The following is a 21148-nucleotide window of genomic DNA, read 5'->3' as shown; positions in this document are numbered from 1 at the left end:
GGTGCGCTATTATTATTATTAGCTTTTTTTGTACCTAGTTTAAATTTTGTTTTCTTTTTGTTTTTTATTATTATTATTATATTTTGTTCATTTTTATGGCAGGGTTGAGTGGAAGAGAAGACGATTGTCTTAACTTCGCCCTTGCCAACCAGTTACATTTATATTGTTATTTTGTGAAATGCCATTCTAATAAACTCTATAATTATTATTATTACTTGTTCAAAACTTATAGCTCCATCTCGGGAGTTGTGGGAAGCCCTGTATAATGTTGCGGCCTGAGTAACTTGTGCCACACATAGGTATGTGGCCCTAAGGAAAAAAAGGCTGAGTATGGCTGGCCTAGATGATACACACCCTAAAGGCCTAAGCAGTTGTTGTGAATTAAAGGATGAGAAGAGTACTCATTCTTTTGGGATTGCCTCCGTATTGCATACCGGCCATAAGAACATATTTTCTGTTCTGTACATAAATCTATTAAAATCCGGAGAGGATTTACAAAACCCTGAATGAGCAGTACTTGGTAATTTTTCATATTTCTTACACTGTACTTTGTTTTGTTTAAATTTTAATTCAAAAAGTGTTCGTGTTAAGTTTCGCTATATTTGGTGTTCATATTTTTACTATCTTTTTGTAATAAGTCATTAAAGAAGTTTATTTCAAAAACCCTATATCTGAAGCAGTAGCTTGCTTTTGCAAAAGAACTTCGTAAGATAATGTCAAAAATGTTTAAGAAATACCGTATTTTCTCGAATCTTATCCGCACTCGAATCTAATCCGCACCCCGATTTTAAAAATGCAATGATGGTAAAAAAAGTTGGTTTTCCAATGTAATCCACATCCGATTGTAATCCGCATTTGATTTTAGAGCATACAAAATTTGTAAAAAGGGTGCGGATTAGATTCGAGAAAATACGGTAGGTATGTATAAAAATTTGAAGTATTTCAAAAGGAATGTCGACGTTTCATGTAGAATATTACTATTATTTGGTTTTTTATTCTGGTGTCTTATAATTATTGTATTAGTAAAACAAATTCAAAAATCCAATTCGTCAAAAACTAAAGGGTTCCATCGTAGCACATCAAACGGGAAACCCCTTCGACCCCCGTAATAGCTTCGATCACCCCAGCCGGCCATCACATCCCATTCCATCCCATCCAGGCCCACCTTGTCCAGGCGGAGAAGCTCGCCGCGAAGTTCGGAACAGTTGCGCGATCGTCGGTCTCTGTCGAGGGGGGCACAGCGGGCGTGTGTGTGCAAGCGCGCCCTGGGCCCCCCGTCCACCTCTTCCCGCCCCGTTACCGCCACCGCCTCGCCAGCCCACCCCCGGCCACCTCCAGAATAACGAACTGGACATTACGAATCTAATTACAATCTTTGCTCATGCGTGGCCGGCCGAAGCGGCGGCCGGTTCTCTCCTCTCCCGCAGGAGAGGCAGGAGGAACGCGGGGCCCGCGGTGGGGCGACGGCGGGGTTGGTAGGGGTAGGTTCTCGTATCCGACGCGCTGCCACTCGCCGTTCGCCAGTAGCGGCGCTGCGACTCCACTTGTTAACAGGTTCTCGCTCGCCGACTCCACGGTACCCGATGACACATGGTGCCCAAGACGCACGCCTCTCTCTACCTACTTGAAGCGTTCGATTGATTTACCGCGGGATTCCACCGTAGTTAACCACACGGTGTACGATACACGACACGTTTTTTATTAATTCCGTTCATTTCGGAATCGGCTACAACTTCGTACCGGACTTTACGTGCGCTCTCTACTACACAACACTTACAAACTCAAATAGTTACGAACTGTCGATGTTACTGCTACAACTACCTTTTGGGCGTCCGGTGCGGTTGTGATTAAAGGATGTTTTTGACGCGAGTTTTGTTCATTATTTACGACTTTTAAACGTGAACTGTGGGGGCGAGGACTTTTATCTATCTACTTCATATTTTCTTTGCTGAACGTTCACTTCAACACCCATCAAGACGGCTTCAGATCCGTACGAGGAGGAAAATCTTTCGAGTACATCGGCTTCAGGTAAGATTTAAATTGTAAACCTTCTTAGATAATTAAGAAAAGTACAAAACTAAAATTTCAAATCAACGAGAACTCAGAAATCAAAGAAACTACAATTTGTGTTTTTGCAAAATGAAGTTTCTTACTGGTTTCGGCTACATATTAGTCATCTTCAGGGCTTATATAAGCGGTTTTAAATAAATCTTAATTTGATTCTTAGATCATACAAAATTGTTAATTGGAATAAAGATTAAATTGAATCGCGCAAATTTGAATGTTAACATTATTATACACATAACAACTTTTCCCGCCAAATTTCTATCTTGTTCAAAATCAAAGATGATTTACAAGTTTTCATTTAACAGTTTTATTATGTTTGTTCTTGTTACAATACATAATTTACTCGTGTTAAATCTTCGTAAGTAATTTAGCCGGTTTATTACTGATAAATAGGTTTCTAGCCGTAAATACAGATTTTGACACGAGCTCTCAATTGTATTTCTATTTTCGGATTGCGTTTAGTTAAAACACACAACGAAATGGTCCCAAAGCTTCGCAATTTTCTTAACGTAACAAGAATGAATATATATTGTGTAACTTTGGACTTATTTTGTTGTTTGTTAATGAAAATAATTATTACTTTCTTGGTATCTTATTATTGATGTTAAGATTTAATGTTATTGCTTAAAATAACCGATTCATTAAAATAATATATATAATCGTTGTATAATTGAAATTTAATTGTTGTCCATAAATAAAACAAAATGCAAGATAATATTTAATAATTGCGAAATTACACCAAATTGATCGTTTATTTGACTTTGTTGTAGTAATTATTAGCAAGTTTTTGAGTTAATTAATTATCATAAAAATTAGAAGTATTAATATTTATTGCAATATGTTTTTATCGATGGTATCTTGAAGAACATAAATGATAATAAATTTTTGAAATGATTAAAATTTGAAATAAAATTTAATCAACAAATATGCACAATAATAATTCTATTATCAATTGTTGTGCGTTAAAATGCTAGATTAAATATATATTTTAATAAATACTGTCATTGATGACTAATTATTATGGTGATAAATATTTAAAAAGTTTAACTGCCGTTAATGTAACAGCAATTATTACATTTGATTTATTATTATGATGTAGTTTCTTGTATGAGTTATAATCGGTTATATATTTTAGAATGTGTAAAATTTCTACAGTAAAACTGGTCGGTTAGAGACTGCGTTGGAGAAAAGAAAGGGACGTGCTACATGGCTAGGTGTATTTATAACTCGGTTGAATCATTTCTCCCGTCACATTAACAGGCATAATTAAATGTTTTATGGGCGTGCTAGGAGCCGAGTTCGCTCGCACATGTGTTTACATTTTAAGCGAGGTTTCCTCGATTCTTCCACGAAGGCAACTCTATAATCCCCCAGGCGATCTGCTTCCCTCTCTCTTTCTTTCTCTCACACTCGTCGATTTTCACCACATAGCTAGACCATATAATTGTATCGAGTTTTCCCGGTATTCCCGCCCACACCACGTCTAATTGCGTCAATAATCGTCCATATAAATCAAACGATAATGCTCACCGAACCTGACCGATGCATAAATAATTAGCTCAGAGACTTCTTCGAATGCCCCTAATTAGCACAGATTTATCAATCCTAATTATAAGTTTTTGTCCGGTCGAGCGCTGCCCTCAGCTGAAATTACAACATCGGAACAGGATGCAGTTATCGTGGCTCGGTTAAAATATTGCTAGCGGTGCGGAAAACGAATGAGAACATTTCAAGTAGGGAGAAAATTAATTGTCGGTAATGGGTACATCCGTTTATTGGCAGTGTTATTAGAACATCGCGTAACGTCAACGGTCTTTCATGAAGCCGACATCAAAATATATTACATTGATAGGTCCAAATTGAATGTGTAATAATCATCAAATTATTTAATATAATCCAATTAAAAATGTTAAAATATACCCTAATGAATGTTATATAATCTAAAAATTTCTTTTCAGCTATGACTTAAATAAACGATTCAATTAAAATTCGTGATATAAATTAAATTAAAAAAAGTAATTACGCTCTCTAATCTGTATATAATTGTAATGAAGTGAAATCTGGCTAGAGAAGGCGATATAATTATCATTAACACTATTTAGAAACCTCTTGCGCGTATAAAAAATGACGGTAAGATGAGTAAGAGATATAGTACCGGTGGCGTGCCTAGCGGTGTGAAATTCGAAATTGAATCTAATTAATTTCTTTGTCTGAGCAAATTGCGATAAAAAGTAGTCCGCACACGACGAGTCGGTCATTAATAACATTAATAGATATACTTTTTCATGATTTCTAACAAGATGGTTGCTTAATCGTGGAGTTACTCAAGAGGAACGGCCACTACCCGACAAAATTACAAAAACCATTTACTCGTTTTTTTCATATTTCCTTCCTAAAGCCACTTAATGTAATTAATAATTATTACATAAACGTTTCGCATAATTATATTAAATTTGTTTATGCACTAAGTTGACCCCGTCCGTTCAATATTAATGTCTTAATGATTACAATTTCGAAAACTTAATTATAATGCGCGGAGGTAATTATTATAAAACAGATTTTAAATAAAAATAAGTAAAAATTGGAGGGTTAATTAATAAATAAACGGTTAAGCGTGAATTTAATTGTATAATGGTAGTTTTGCGGGTATCAAAATCAACGTGTTTCATACAGTTTATAAACTGTGGATTTCGGTGATGCGGTCCGCCCTCCAATAAACTAAAATCAAATATTTCAATCCGGACCGAAATACAAACAACCTCGTCGACACAATCGCATGGCGCTCTCTCTATGAATTAATTCATTCATAGCGCGCTAGATTTTCGGAGGGCTGGCGGGGCGCACGGCTATTCGCGTGGCCACGTGGTCGCCGGTGCGTGTCAACAACAACCGGAGCGCGTGCACGTGCTCGTTCGGCTTCGGTGTGCCTGCCTACTACTCTGCTTCTGCTACCGCTGCTTGCCACAAACGCCTCCGTGCCTCCCTGATTCAACGTTCAGGACCGGATTTAAACACCACTACTACAGATTTTATATCAACAACACTTTATATGTAACATTTAATTAACTGGATCATTTAAAAAAAAGTGACACCTAAACGAAATTAAAGTAAAACATTACTTTTATGTTCTGTTAATTATCACGGTTATAACGAACACGCTATATAACGAGCATGCCTTCAGGCCCCGTCAAAAATCCTATCTTTACAATGTTAAAAATATCGGTTATAACGAGAATCGGCTATAACGCACTAATTTTATATGTTTTTATCGCCTATAACAAGCAAAGGTAAAATCATGCATAAACTGTAGAACTGTATCCACTCTAACCTTTTACTAAGTTTAGATTACATATTTAGCAACCTTAATTATAACGACCGATTCTTCTGCTCCCTTGGATGCTCGTTATATCCGGTCTTCACCGCATTAGCAATTTTCATTACCACCTTTTTAACTTAAATCAGTAGTAAAGGATTAGTTTTAAAAAAAATCTAATAAATCTGAATGCGGTCCTGCGCGCGAAAGCAGCTCTCACTTTCCTCGATTCACCGGATCGTAGTAGGATAGGGGCGGCGAAGGGGTGGTAAAGGGGAGCGCGACGCCGTGAAAGGAGGCGTCGCAGACGTCAAGGTCGTCTGCGGAGATGCGGCTCGCACGGTCGCCGACGTCGCGGCGGCGGCGCTTATCTCTTTTTATTTTGCTCCCGTTTTCGCCCTGTGTGAACCGGCCGTACTCGCTCAGCTGACTTCCAAAGTGGGTCTCTCGGCCTCCTCCTTGATGTCGCTCTCGGGATTGCAACGATCGACCTCGCACACCACCTCTGCTTTACCGTCGGGAATTCCGTCTCATCGTTTTGCAATATTTTTGTACTCCACTATGAAAGGTTCTTCTTTTTATACATTTCGTGAATGAAAATGAGTTCATGAGATCTAATACATTTTTTCCCTACATATTCATTATCATTACTGATTGCGCAATATTAAATGCTCCATTGAAAACTATTCCAATAAAATAGCGCTAATCCGACCGTTTTTGCTGAAGAAAACTCTATAAGTGAAGGAGGGTGTAGATGTAAATTAAAGAGATTTTGATGTGCTACGATCAATTCTTAGCCGAATCATTAAAAGAAACAGGAGCTTAAAGATTATGTCTACCAAAATTTTCAAATTTGGATGAGAGTTTGATAAAATTGACAGAATAGAGCAACTCACAAAATAAAGTAAGTACATTTTGCAAAGTAATTAACTGTTAATGAAAAAGCAACTGAGGCTTCTTACTTGGTCAGTTATCAAATAGCCCAACACGGTGAAGCCTACTCAATTGCAGAAAATCTAATAAAACCTTGGGATATGGAGATGGTAAAATGTATGTCAGATGAAAAATCAGCAGAAGAAATAGGTAAGATCCCACTATCGAATGACACGATAGCTCAGCGCATCAGAAATTTAGCAACCAATATAAAGAATGAACTTACTTTTCGCCTGAAATCATGCAAATTTGCATTACAAATGGACGAATCTACCGATGTAGCTGGACTCGCAATATGAATTGTTATTGTTAGACACCAGCATGAAAACGCACTATCCGAGGATCTTCTGTTATGCAAATCTCTACCAACACATACCTGGACTAGAAATATTTAGTCTCCTAAATTCTTTTCTTGAACACAATGAAATACCATGAGACAACTGCATTGATATCTGTACAGATAGAGCAAAAACCATAAGTGGCACAATTAATGGGGCTGTACAGCTTATTAAAAATATCGCCAAAACCTGTTCTAAAACCTGTTCTGCACTTGCTGTAAAGAAATTATCCCCCAGTTATAAGAAGGCTCTCGATGTGGTGGTCAAAATCATTAACTTCATAAAATCTCGGCCTCTAAATAATCATTTATTCAATATCTCTTCTGTACATACTGAAATCAATTGGTTGTCACGAGGAAAGATACTAACCCGTTTTGTTTAAACTAAGGAACGAAGTACTTTTTTAGAACATAATTTTAAATTAAAAGATCGATTATTTGATCAAAATTGGCTGCTTAAAATTGCATGTTTAAGCGACATTTTTACGAAAATCAATAATCTTAATTAAACACTTCAGAGCAAATAGGTAAATGTATTTACTGCTACCGAAAAAATTCTTGCTTTCAAGAAAAAGATAGAATTTTTCATAATTTGTGTTCGCTCCAATGAATATGATAGCTTCCCAACTATAAAAGACTTTTTGGAAGAGGAAAAGATTGAAATAGGGCAGACATTTATTGAAGAAGTTGAAACCAACACCTGAAAGGTTTCAGTGAAGCTTTTAATGAATATTTTCCGAATGACAGACAGATTAAATATCAACAAAAATTCATTCATCCAACATTTTCACAAATCGTTCAGGAAACAAGGTAGAAGGAAAGTGTAATTTTTGTGTCAGTGTCTATCATTTAATCTAGATGCAAGTAATTCTGAATTTTATTTAGAAAGACGTAGATTCCTTAGCTATACATTTAGTTCGTTTGGATTGAAACATTATCCGGTTTTATTGTTATTTAACATATTTAATTTTATTGTCATCAATGTTGTGGTAGGTATGTACCTATAACTACAATTGTTAAATTATTATATATGAAGTTTGGTAAAGGTACAGTTCACTTTATGAACAATTCGCAATTAATCTGTTATTTATATAAACTTCCCACCTATAGCAAAATACGGCCACGAAAATTCAGATATCCATTTATTGAATATGCCGGGTTATTAATGGGGGGTAGCAAATTTGCCTACCACAATTGATTATAAATTTTAATAGCTGTACAATTCACTGTTTACCGCACTTTGACAATATGATTGTTGGATAAAATTTGTTGATAGCTTCCCCTGTAACCATCCAATATGGGAGTATCCATCGTCGCTACACATCTAATAAACTAGAAAACAATCAAAAATACTATATCTTTTCTACACACCACATAGGAGATATTAACAACGATTATATAATGACTATTATATATAGGACAAAGTTAAGTGGTTTGCATACTTTCCTGTTAAGTGGTGTTCCCACAGACATAATTTCAATATCCGTTAGAAATTCCGTAAAAGGAAACGTAATTACGCAATTTTTGTTTCCGATTTCCTTCCGTCGTTGTTGATTCGAACGAACAAACGGTGGTCGGTTTCGTGCGTGTTATACAATTCCTGCCGTTGGCGACCCGTTTCCCGCAGTCGTCGCGCGTTAAAAAGATAGCTGAACTAATTAATTACTTAATTAACGTCAGTTTCGCCATTTAGACGTAATGTGCAACGACTAAAGCTAATAACGTTGCATAATACGGTTCGAAACTTTACATCTGCTCCCTTTCCGCCCGTTTTACCTTTTACTCCCCGGTCCTGAAACGTCGTAAAGCGTTCCTCAGTGCTTCGAATTACTATAAGCACATCATTAATGAACAAACAGCTCATTAAATGATTCGGTAAACTCACGTTAACTAGTCTAATTTGTTAATTTCCGGTTTTACGCAATCATAATGATTGTTCTTTTTTCCGTTAATAGGATGTAAACAAGTTTACATTACTTATCTGCAATGTTATACTAGTATTTGAATAATATGTAATTTCGTATAGTTCCTTTGAATATACAAATTCAATAAAATTGTCTTGCATTACTTCTTACATATTTCTTATTTAAGACAAGACACGTTCAATTGCGCGATTCAAACAAAGGCCAACCCATCCGAACCTACACGAACAACAATCGTAGTTCCATTAATTAGCAAAGGAAGCTCATTTACAATTTAAAACATTTAAGTCTTCAGTCGTACCGTTTAGCTTCATTATTTCAATTTACGTTAAAATATTTGCAGACAACATAGGCGACAAACTTGACAGCTGCACATAAATACGTCACGGGTGTTGGCATCCTTGAATCTGAAGAAAGACGGTTAGTAGAAGCCGCCATAAAAAAGGCAAAGTAATAGTCCAATCATTATGTAACCACAGGCGCTTAAGTGACTCCTCCAAATAGAGGCATTTCACGGCGGTAACGGTGAAGATAAAAATCCTAACCGACACGACAGCCAATGCCTTCCCCGACTATCCAAGACTGGTTTCCACTTTGCTTGGTCAACGCAGTTCCTGATGGTACAGAGGTGGTTATAAAAATGTTGAAGCTGAAAATCCATTCGTTCCTGATACTACACCTGAATCGAAATCGAAGTAAATTTAAGCACAATTAAAAAAAGCATAATTTCTTGTTATGTTAATGACAGTTTTCTGATTGATTAATTGCTACTTTGCATTTATGAGTCATGTTTAAGGTGTGACGTATGTTAACTGGGTATAGGTTGAGATTTTACGATTGTTCACTACGAACTCATAGGTTGGTAAAAGGTGTCCGTCTACTATAAGAAGCCGAGTCTCGTAGGTAGCGACGTATGAGAAATAGCACGTCCAGACTCTTAATTGAACACCGTCTTAGTCACAGCTGGTATGTCTTGTGTAGTGTAGTGGTGAAATTAAAAACAGTCGCGTCGATTGTACCGTTTACGAAAGATAACAATAAAGACATCAAAGTGTCTGATGGGGATTTTCAATTGACTATTAAAACGTTGCATATTTTCACTATTACTAATGTAAGCCGGAATCGTTAAAACATTTCTTACTTTAAAGTTTACTGACATTATGACCCCGACAGAAAATTTATTACAATTTCTTCCTGTATTCATTAACTCTTTTACTTTGTTGAGATTGAAAACCAAAATATTAAATTCGGATTTTTTTTCCAAGGCGATGAAGGAGTGATAAAGTTAATTTTTCTGGGTGAAGAGATTTGCAAAATTTGCATAATACATAATAATAAAGTTATTTTAAATTCTAGTACACAACTCTATTGCTAGTCAAACTATGTAGCAAAATATATTTTGGCTCACGTGCTACATAAAATTACCGTTATTGATTTGTAGGTTGGGCAAAATTCAAATAGGGATACTTAAGTTAAAGAAGCGACATTGCATTGTAAGAAAATGTAGATATACATTTGGTAATCATTTCACGATGTTTATAAATATAAATTGGTTAATAAATGTAGTGTGATGTACGCCATACCAACATTAAATTGAAAACCAACATTCTTTGATATTTTATAAAAACCTGTTATTTACTATTATTAAATGTATTTGTGAATATAATAGCTTTCGGGTTTTATTTAACGGATTTGCATTTTGGATCGGTTTCATCACGTTTTCAAATCGCATTCATTTCTAAACCTTGTATCAAAACGTACCGTGCCCGAGCAGAGATCACAATAATGGCATCTGTAAGCTTTTCATGTTGTAAAGATGATCGTTGGACTCTAATAGCAGAAACCAACCCAATTTGTTGCAAATTCCTATTCTAAATTGTACTTCCTAACGTGTCCAATTCATTACCTCTATATTCACTCATTCTTTCCTTATTCCTTCTATATCGGTGTGAAGAAAGCGATTAGTGGTTTCATACAGCTGCTAAACTATACCCATAGAGACGACGAATCAAAGTTTTAGATCAATCAAAATATATAACAAACAAACAATAATCACAATATCATAATAATTAACGTTAACTAAAGGAGATAGACATACTAGGTCCTCTTTCATGATCCATCATGATTTCAACGTATGATCTTGAACGTCAATACAAAAGTTACGAAATTCTCTTGAAGCCACAAAGCACTCAACCCGATCAAATTAACGAACTCCTTCCATAATATGAAGAAAGATTACGCCATTCTCGAACTGATCTCGAACCACAACTCAATCCTCCTGTTATTGGACATGGATTTGGGAGATTTTGTTGACACCACAGCACTGATCGACACCAGCGACATCACAGCGATGCATTGTATAAAATGATCGCAAATACACAGGAAAGCCATCCACAATTCACATCCAAATTCACATCCAGCGTATCCAACTGGAAAAAGATATAGCAGAGGAAAGTGATTCATATAAAATTTTAGGAAACGACAGAACATCGTAAATGTGATGTTTAAAGTGTAGTTTTTGGATTAAAAGCATGTTGTCTCTCTGATATCGTATTCAGTAAGCCAAGTATCGACCAAGAAGTTTAGATCCCACCTCAGTCAAGATCTTTGAAAAGAATATCCTACATCGATTAGTGATGATAAAGAGAACTTTATATAACCCCACCTCTTCTGTGTGGATGTTGCTCAAAATGCGGCACAGTACTCCAGCTTATCTGTCGTCCAAACGTATTACTGAATGATACTATCGATCTAATAACACTAGAGTTGTATTTCATTACGTGACCAAAGGGTTCGAAATGTGTTGATCCACAAGGTGCACTATGCATGAGATGCCACAATTGATTTAGTCGTTCTTACGAAAGTGTAATTGCCGCAATTATTAGTACTCCTCCCAACACTATTCAATGTTTTAGTAATAATAATAATTAATAGTTATTAATTCGTGCATAAAAAATATGAATTCATGGCAAACAGGTTCCACTTGGGAGTTAAACAGATCCAAATCATAGCAATTGAAATCATTTTGCATTTATAATTCAAAATTTGCAACACAATTAAAAATTTGTAGTCGTCTCAGCGCGAACTGTCACTTTTAATCGAAATTTCAGACAATCAGGGTGAATATAAAGTGAATAAAATGAAGTACAGCAAATGTAATGTTTTTATTTTAAACTCAAAACAAGTATTATGTTAGACGATAGAATTTGGTGTCAAAGATACTATTTCTATTAGTAGAATTATTAATATTAAACATGGAAATTTGTATATAGAATTTAGTTCTATATATACCAACTATTCTGTTTCCACTAGGAGTTGGACTAAGGAATCTATTTTTAGGTTGAGAAAGCTCCCCTCATCAATAAATTCAAAATAAACTTAATACAGCTAAAATTAAGGGAATTACCTCTATTCTTAGCTCGAGTCAGAACATCTTGTCTTCGTCCACAGAAAACATCGGGATCGTTTCTATTATCATGAATTAGTTACAAAATAGAAATATTCAACACCAAACCTCAATCACAAAACAAAAAAGAAACTATCCTATCAAAGTTAAAGGTGATAAAAGTTATTACACATAAATGTCCATTACAAATTTAATATATTTACAAAAATTTACATAATTAATTAATACATGTCTCATCAAAAAATATAAAAAGATTGTTAAAAATGATTTACATCTTCTTAAGTTTCATCAATTAAGTGTATTAGTTTACATAATAAACTACTTTTATCTTTTAATATAACAAATCTCTATTTCAATGCCTTTATCGACCTCACGTTGCAGTCGATATCTAAATTGAATACCAACTTTACCATGATAAAGATAATCTAAAACTATTTGATGCCTAAATTTAATTCTTGAACATAAACTAAAACAAAAATTAATTTTTATACACATTAAGATATTTTAATCTATAACTTATATTTTTCGAATAATTTTTATGTGTATAAAATGAAAATTAAAAAATTACTTGTTATTGAATAAATGTAATTTTATTCCTTGATTTTTATCAAAGTTGATAACACTTAAATATTTAAAAAGATACCTTCTTAATATTTTTATATGATTTTTTTCCTGTGAGATATAATCGAGCAGATCGAGTAATTGTCGTCCAATTAAACCTATCAACAAAGTTATTAAACTAATAGTAACTGGTAATCAAAGTTAGTTGAACCAAGGTTGCTATAAGGATTATTAGGTACAAAGTTGAAAATCATTAACGATACATGTCGCGCGCGAATGGAAAATGTTAATAATTCGATGTGTTTCGTCAGCAACCTTATAAATTTTTTTTGTAGTCGTATGACAGGAAATATCTCATCGGAAAATGCTACCCGGCGTGAAAACGATCGCGACGTAACCTTTCCAACTGTAACTTTTTCACATTAAGCCCGTAGAAAACGATGATGACGTAACCAGTCGGATACAATCCTGGTGTTGTTCAAGGAAAATAAATATTTATGAATCGCATTACACCTTTAGTAGTTGAACAAATACATTAGCATTTGTTTGGGCCGATTGAGGAACGATAAATAACGCACAAGACGCATAAATATTTATGGTCTTCTCAAGCATTTGGATGAATTAAGGCCTCCATTATTTTAGTTCAGTCCTCATTAATTCTAACGGTTTTCCCGGCTTTTTGTTTAAGTGGTGAAATCTTTTATTATTAGGTACTATATTCTTTAGGAACTTTATTATTTATGATTTCGAACATTTTTTAGAAAGTTTGTTAAAAAAAAATAAAGATTTAATGCCTGTCTTTATTATTATAGTTTTTATATTATTAATTTAATTTATGCTGTCTTTTTGTAACTTTGTATAGGTGTATGGCAGATGTATATGTTTGAGATACAGAATCGGATTATGAGGTTCGCACTTATGTACTACCTTCTGTGTAATATTGTTGAGTAATTGCGCACTCTGGCGTGTGGAAACTGTTCAATGTGTGCTAATGATGAAATTATGTGCGTCAAATTTAATAATGATCAAAGATCGTTCGTAATTGGTAACAATGCTAATTGTGTACTTTAATTTTCCGGAAATTGTCGACGCCACGGGCGTACTTTCGCAATGTTAAACAGTTGCTGGGTGTCGGCGCATAATTAGTGCGCATTAGTTTCACACTGACAGTCTGCTTAATTATGGATTTGTCTAATTTGCGATGTGGCGGTCCTAGTTATTGCAATATATTCCGCTACGATGAGCTCATCTCACCTTGTTCGCGAACTGAGCGCGCCGACCGTATTCCAATTTGACAATGACATGCTAATGTGCGTCCCAGAATTGCATAGAATTCACCAGAACTGGCCCGTGCAAATTTCAATTAATCGCCTGATATTCCCGATAATTAATGCGCAAGCGCGCGCTCGTTTTAATATTTGCGTTTATTCACCACCGATCATTCGAAAATAACTAGTTTATTTTTTTTCGCCATAAATGGCAAAGATGGTGACGTAAGTAACTGATCAATAGCTGCTTAAACGAATTCCTAAACACGTATTGGCTTTGTTGCCGTTTCTGGAACACTCTCTCCGGATTTATAACGTGTATTTCCATATAAACACAAAGAGTTCTGACTCAAAAATTTAAGAATTCGCTTTCTAGTGTGTCATACAAACGTCGTTATTTAATCTGTAAATTAATTATTTCGATACCACTAAAAGTTTTCTAATAATACCACAAACATAAAATGTTAATTAGAGAAAATTATTTATTTTTGAGAAAATATTCATAGTAAAAATTTATGAATGAATATGTATAGGGAAACGTATGAAAAAAGAGTTGTTAAAAAGAATTACCATTTTAACATATGACTCCGGATTTCGAATAAACAAGAAACCTGGTCATCTAACAGTTTCGACGAGCATTTTATACACGTAGGTGTGTCTAATAGGTTTTCTATCGTAAACATTATCATAGGTATTCTTGACACAACCTGGAAAGAGACAATGATCGCAACATTTTTTACGCAAGGTTTTATACGAACGGTATTGTCTTGGGTCTCCGTTTTTAGTGCGACAAGTATTACTCGGTTTGCACAATACGAGATCGATCTTGCCGACAACACAGCGACTTTATGTGAAATAATTGGAGACAAATGACACGCTAATCTATTGTCTGAGAAAGCGATTATGAAATTCATTTTGAAATGACCACAACGGATCTGTATGCAAATTAATGCCACCAATTGTTTAATATTGCGTTGGTAGCCGGTTAATTTTTAACAATATCTATATTTCGGAACGTTCTGTATCGTGTCTATTGTTATTAATAAAATAGTACTATTTAATTCGAAGATATTTTCTAGTTAACCTTGACTTTATTTTGGTAAACTAGCACAGAGTGGGCGTAATTGTTTAAATTTAAATAATGAACTTCGCTTTATACGTCAGTACAATGACATTATAATTCAGGAATGTTATTTTTCATTAATAAATCAATATGAATTGATTCGTTTAGGGTCATTTCTATTCCACGTAATTAAGGTTGTTGTTTTTGGAAAATTCCTCCGACTTGAAAATGTAAAAATAAGAAAACAACTCTTGAGAAATATTGTTCTAACGCTACTTTTTCTAGTTACACCAGTTTGACGATTTTATTGTGAAAAACGACGTAATTAAGAGTCACTACTTGTTTTTTTCTTAAGTCGCGAACACGACCGGCATCTTAGACCATTTATTAATATTCATTAAATGTGCTTTATCGCATTAGTCAATTATTTATGAGCAGAATATGAATTTCCCATAAATTTTGAGAGTCCTTCGTGATTTATAATAACAAAATAAAATTACATAATTAAAGTTGTGCGAAACTATACTTTTAATCTTACTTGTGTTAAATCAGACTTCTGATTTTAAGATCGGAGTAGATCCATAACACGCATTTCAGTGAGATTTACTTTTACAGCATTTACACGAACGGAAAAGGTAAATACGTTTCATTCGTAACCTATCGTTATACGGATACTTTTAAAGTCTCTTTTGCAATCATTAATAAGTCCGCTATTGCTAATAAATCCAAATAAGTTGTATCCGACTTTAGATCTAGTTTCAAACGCCTGCAAAACTGGAGCGGATGGTCATGTATGCTACAACGAGGACGTCAAAAGCTAGAAATCGACGTGTAATTGATCGGTTAAGTTCTACCGGCCGGTAATTGCGATGTCCATCGAATCCATGGTGCTGGGCGTAGTCCGATTTACGCTAATTACCGGCTCGCTACGGACTCACGTGATCGTAAGATCGCGGTTTCTGAAACGTTTAGAGAAACCGGTACGCGCATATACGTTGTCCATGCATCCTGTTCGCCCTGCCCGGGCCATTAGCAATTCATTTACGCTCCCATTTACCATAAATTAGCGCACGAGAAATGAACGATTATTGCCCGGTATAATGCTTTGTAACTTATAAAATAATCTATAAATATACTATGTTTTATAGTATATTTTATAAAGATATACAATATGTTATGTCAACATTAATGAAAATTAGCGAATAAAAAGGAACTTTAATCAAACACTCACCATTTGAATCATATTTTACATTTATAATAACGCCCACGATTACTAATCGACGTAAGAGAAACTATTATGCAACAAATGCGTTAAGCGTTTTCAAATGCAGAACATAACCCGGAAATTTAAACCAATCGTAAATGTAATTTAGATATCGGCGGCGCTATAGAGAAACGTATGGTATCGTTTTAACACAAACCCAACATCTATAGTGTCCATTTGAAAGTGGAATGTAGTTCAATTGTACCGCTCATTTGTTTCAGAAAAACAAACATTTGTAAACGCGCGGTTAATATATGCGTAAATCTACCTAACGGGTAGGTTATTTTTGTTTTGCTGCCGGTATAATTGATTGGTTTGTTGTGAGCAAAGTTAAATCTGAAGTAATTTTCCGTGTTTATACCGCTTATATCTGACGCTGTGATTACGCGTGAAAAATGATCCCAGTCCCTTAATATGCAACTGTCTTGACAATAACCATTTCAAACTGACAACGCGAAAAAAAAATGTGGTTATCATATTTAAACATAGTTCATGCTGTAAACTTTCCTTCAGAGATAATTAATGAAGCGATACTCTCAAAAGGTATCCACTTCCTGTTCTAAATTATACGAAATTATGCTTTCGAATTCCTTAGAATTAAAATAGTTAATTTCTCTTGCTCATGTATAAACTGAAAGGCGTGCATAATTAAACCGGCCGCATAATACACTACTTCAGAAGGGGATAGCAATCACTGTGCTGGCCAATAAATTTATCAAAAGATATTGTAATTTTCATAACACCGATGTATGTTATCCGCGCCCCCTTCTTTTCCCTTCAGTTTAAACCGCTTTCTACAAGACCAATTCTACACTGTCGGCGATATCGATTTGATAATTACACTCTATTCTTGATAATTTCCACTCGTGTTAGTATAATACCCATTTACGTGTCTGTTATTATCCAAGAAACGGAAACGTGGCCCTGCGGGTGCGAGAAAGAGGGAGTTCTCTTGACGATTTTTATTTTTACTCTTCGAACTTTTTCCCTATTTCCTGTACAACCATTAACGCGTAATGCGCCAATCGATAACTGAAGAGGTTAAAATGGTACACTACACGTTCTCGACTTTATACACTAATCTATTACTGACGATTTTCAAACATCTTCCCCAATAATTATAAGCACATATTTCTTCGCATATCTTAAACATCTTTTGCCCTCAATAACGCGATCGTACCCCATAAATCAGATACAATCGGTTTTATACAAACAATTTCCGCACTTACCAAGCCATAAAGATAAAACCACAAATATCAATGCGCGGTTTAATCCTTTCCCACAACGCTGTAGTTTATTAAGTTAACACATCGTTTGTCCATTCTTATCGACCTGTAATTTCTCATTGATTCTGCAAAGCGCCACGTTGAAGAAATGTAAATGGAAAGTCACAGTCCATCGTCGGTAAATCACAATTAAAATTCATCCGTAACGCATTAGGGGAACATTAGCCTCGACGGTGATGACAAGCGGGCATCGCGCGCGATTAATAATGATGTTTTCTTCTGACTTGCCTTACCTGACCGTTGACTTCGTTGGGTGTAAACATTAAAAGCTGTGTACGGGCGATCTTCCTTTTTCCTCTGATGAACCTTAATGGATTAGGCCAGTTCGTGTCACGGTAATTAGCCAGCGCTCCAACTCCACTGCGAGTTGCAGTTAAGAAGGAGGAGACTCGTAAAAGGAGATACGTGATGGTACATCCAGTGATTCTTAAACTGTGGCATTACTTTACTTTATGTATCCACTTCATGTGGCGAAACTAAGTAAAAGTAATTAGAAGATAATTGGCTACTATTTATAATTTATTGTTAAGTTACAAGGACATATTGATTTCTTAAATATTTTAATTCACAAAAAGGAATAATATGGAATTATTGGGATTGGACTGTAATTAACAGTGCAACAAAGCATTTCTCTCGGCTGTATAATTATGTTATGCAATTTTTGCGGAAAAACATAATTCTCAAATATACCAATATAAATCCATCCATAAACCTATCCATACTCCAAATTGCCTCTCGGTGTACTGTTGTAGCTAAAGCGACTCTTAATATAAGACTTCTCGTCAATACTCCAGTTTATGTAAGTCGATGTACTTTCGTTCTTCCATTTATCCAAATTTGGCATTCGCTATTTATGGTGTCGTACTCCTGAAAGTTTCTTCAAAATTTCAGGAGCACTTCCTTTTTGGTTTCAATTCTTGGACATGATTCTATTTCACTAATTTTATTGGAATCCTCGTTTTATGTAGTCAAATGAAATTGAAACTTTATTATTTATTGGGCAAACATTTTGGCGATTTAAAATGATGTATATATAAAATAATGTAATCAGCCGGTACATTACCTTAAAGTTGGGTTACTTTTTGTTTTAATAGCTTTGAAATTTCATCGGCTTGCTTTCATTGAATTTGAGTTACTTTGGGGTTGAGTTACCTTAATATTGGTTTGAGTTACTTTGTGATTGATTTCTTAGGGATTTCATTAACTTGTTTTGCACTTGGGTTAGTTTGAGGTTGAGTTGCTTTGGTGTTGTGTTGGGATAATTTCTGCTTGAATTAATTTGAGGTTCAGCTACTTTGGAGTGGCGTTTTGATTATTTTGTGCTTATATTGCTGTAGGGTTGGGTTACTTTGTGCTTGTTTTTTTTCGGTTTCATTAACTTGCTTTGGACTTGAGTTAGGTTGGGTTAATTTGTGGTTTGATTGGCTTGTTTTGGAGTTGAGTAGCTTTAAGGTTGAGTGACTCAAGTATTGAGTTAGGTTGTTTTGTAATTCAATTGCTTTGTGACTTGCTTGACTTACACTTCTTATGCGCAGCTGCATCTAATGCCTTTAGATTTGATGACGGAAATTAGTTGCGGCTGAATGATAAGCGATTGCCTGGAAATGTTTGGTCTCTAGAAGAAATTGTTTGTCCTAATCTGTGTCGTCTTTCCGATTTAGAATGCCGTTTGACGTTGAGGAACCTTGCAAGTTTTTCCAAAGACGCAGTTTGCAGGATTTAGTAAAATTCCATACAATTTCAGACGTACCTTTGCCATATACTTGAAATCCAATGAACTTAACGCGTAATACATAATGTACATCTCTCATTTTCATCCAATAAGATTTATATGCTATTATAAGCTGAACATTTTTCTATATGTGTATATCCTATATTATGATATCAATCATTATCATTATTATCAAACGATTTATTTGGATAGAAATGTTTATTGCATTATATATATTCGGCTTCCTTCTATTTCGAGAAGATTGTTCGTGGGATATTCAGTAAAATAAAATACACAGTATGTTCTAAGTAAATAATGTTTGTGATACTGTTTTCTGAAAACTTCTTCCCATTATAGATTATATTAGTATTGTATCAAGACCGAACTAAAGCTGTTGCAATCGGATCGTAAAAGCTTTGCGCAAATCGTTAATTTCTCGCATAAACGCCACGTCTGGAAGTGAAGAGGGGAACGGTACGAACTGGCAGAAACGAGGGCAGAGCCGCGGACGAAAACCGTTCGGTTCGAGTTCATTGTCTATAAATCACGGGTCGAGCGTGTTTTATTAATATGCATCGGTGGGTGGGGTCATGTTAATGCAATTAAGACTGCTGAGAGGCCACTGACCGGCACACATACATGCTCGTCGGGCCTCTCGCCTCTGCTGCTGTCCGCTACTTTGGTCCGCACTCTACCCAGCACAATAGAGGTGTAATGTTGCGGTGTCGGAGAGCGCGTGTCAAATTTATGTCACATATGGTGATTGACGCGTCTGGAACGCATAATTTCTACGGCACCGTGAACATTGACGACAACCGACATTAACCGCATTTGTAAAGTTGTAATAAACAATTTTTATATTTGTTTGTTAGTTTTGTATATGGCACAATAGAAAATGATTGTATTCTGAAGCTTATACATCAGAAATTATATGAAAATTCTAATCTATTATAATTAACTTTGACCTATTAAGAAATTTATTAAAAGAAAATACATCGAAGATTATCAAAGATTATTTTTGCAATAACTCTTGTATAATTAAACTTGTAACGGGATATCTAAAGGCAATAACAAGAAAATAATTCTACGTTCTAAACGTCCGCATAAGCAATTGATTAATTATGTACCTATAAATTAGTAGCTGTTTGCATAGTTAGAAAAAATCTTGTATTACCGTCTATTATGTGGTTACATACAATTAAATAAACATTTTTTTTGTATTTTTATGCAGTAAGATAGAATTAATTTTAATTTTAGTCGAGCAAGATTTCCTTCTCTAGTTATTTTCCTCGATCGGTCTTCTGGTAGCCGCCAAATGGACGGATGTTACATAAATCTCACACTTAATTCGATCGGTAGTAATGGCGGACGATCGAAATAAAGTCCAATTTGTGGCCGTTACGGGCGCTTTATTGTCCAGAATGCGGCATTAGTTTAATATTCACTGTAAAACTTCTTAATACGTTCTCAATTACCATGCGGTCGTAGATTAAATTACTTAATATGGATTACACTAAATTGCTGCGACCCGGTATATACGTACGGAACCGAGCGTGTCATTTGAATAAATTAGGTTAATAAGAAAAGTTATTAAACTACCGCCGTCGTATCAGCTGAATTACAACCTATACAATCCGCATGTATACGTACATACACATAATAATGTCACTACGACCGCTACCGTGATCCAAACAGGCGATAAACTTATTTTGTTTATGGATTCTAATTTGCGTTTCATTTGCTTGAAATCTTTTTAGATATACCTAATTATAAACAAAATATTAACACCGATAATTTTTTTAAATTGCCACTTACATAATGTTTATAACTTTGGTTAAAAACTTGTCGGTATTTAGTACACGCTTAAGAAGTAGTTTAACTTTTTTTTCATCATGTTGTAAATGTAATTAACCTCTCGAATTCAATACATCGTTAACGATTGAAATTCTAATCTTGCAGTTACGGGAATCGGTAACACCGTAGAATTCAATTAGAAATTATGATTAGTAATTAGACA

At 35.0% G+C, this 21148-nt stretch overlaps 1 protein-coding gene across 3 annotated transcripts in view; it reads left to right on the top strand.

Moving 5' to 3' along the window:
- The first annotated feature begins 1521 nt into the window (after nt 1–1521).
- The window catches only part of LOC111426916 (pou domain motif 3), a 101566-nt gene continuing 81939 nt past the window's right edge, over nt 1522–21148 (top strand). For all 3 annotated transcript variants that reach the window (XM_023061806.2, XM_023061805.2, XM_023061804.2), the window contains exon 1: nt 1522–2028. The gene's annotated coding sequence lies outside the window, so the exon portion shown is untranslated. The remainder of the gene's footprint in view (nt 2029–21148) is intronic.

Source organism: Onthophagus taurus, chromosome 2, assembly GCF_036711975.1.
Source record: "Onthophagus taurus isolate NC chromosome 2, IU_Otau_3.0, whole genome shotgun sequence".
NCBI lineage: Eukaryota > Metazoa > Arthropoda > Insecta > Coleoptera > Scarabaeidae > Onthophagus > Onthophagus taurus.
This window is presented reverse-complemented; position numbering and strand designations above follow the sequence as displayed.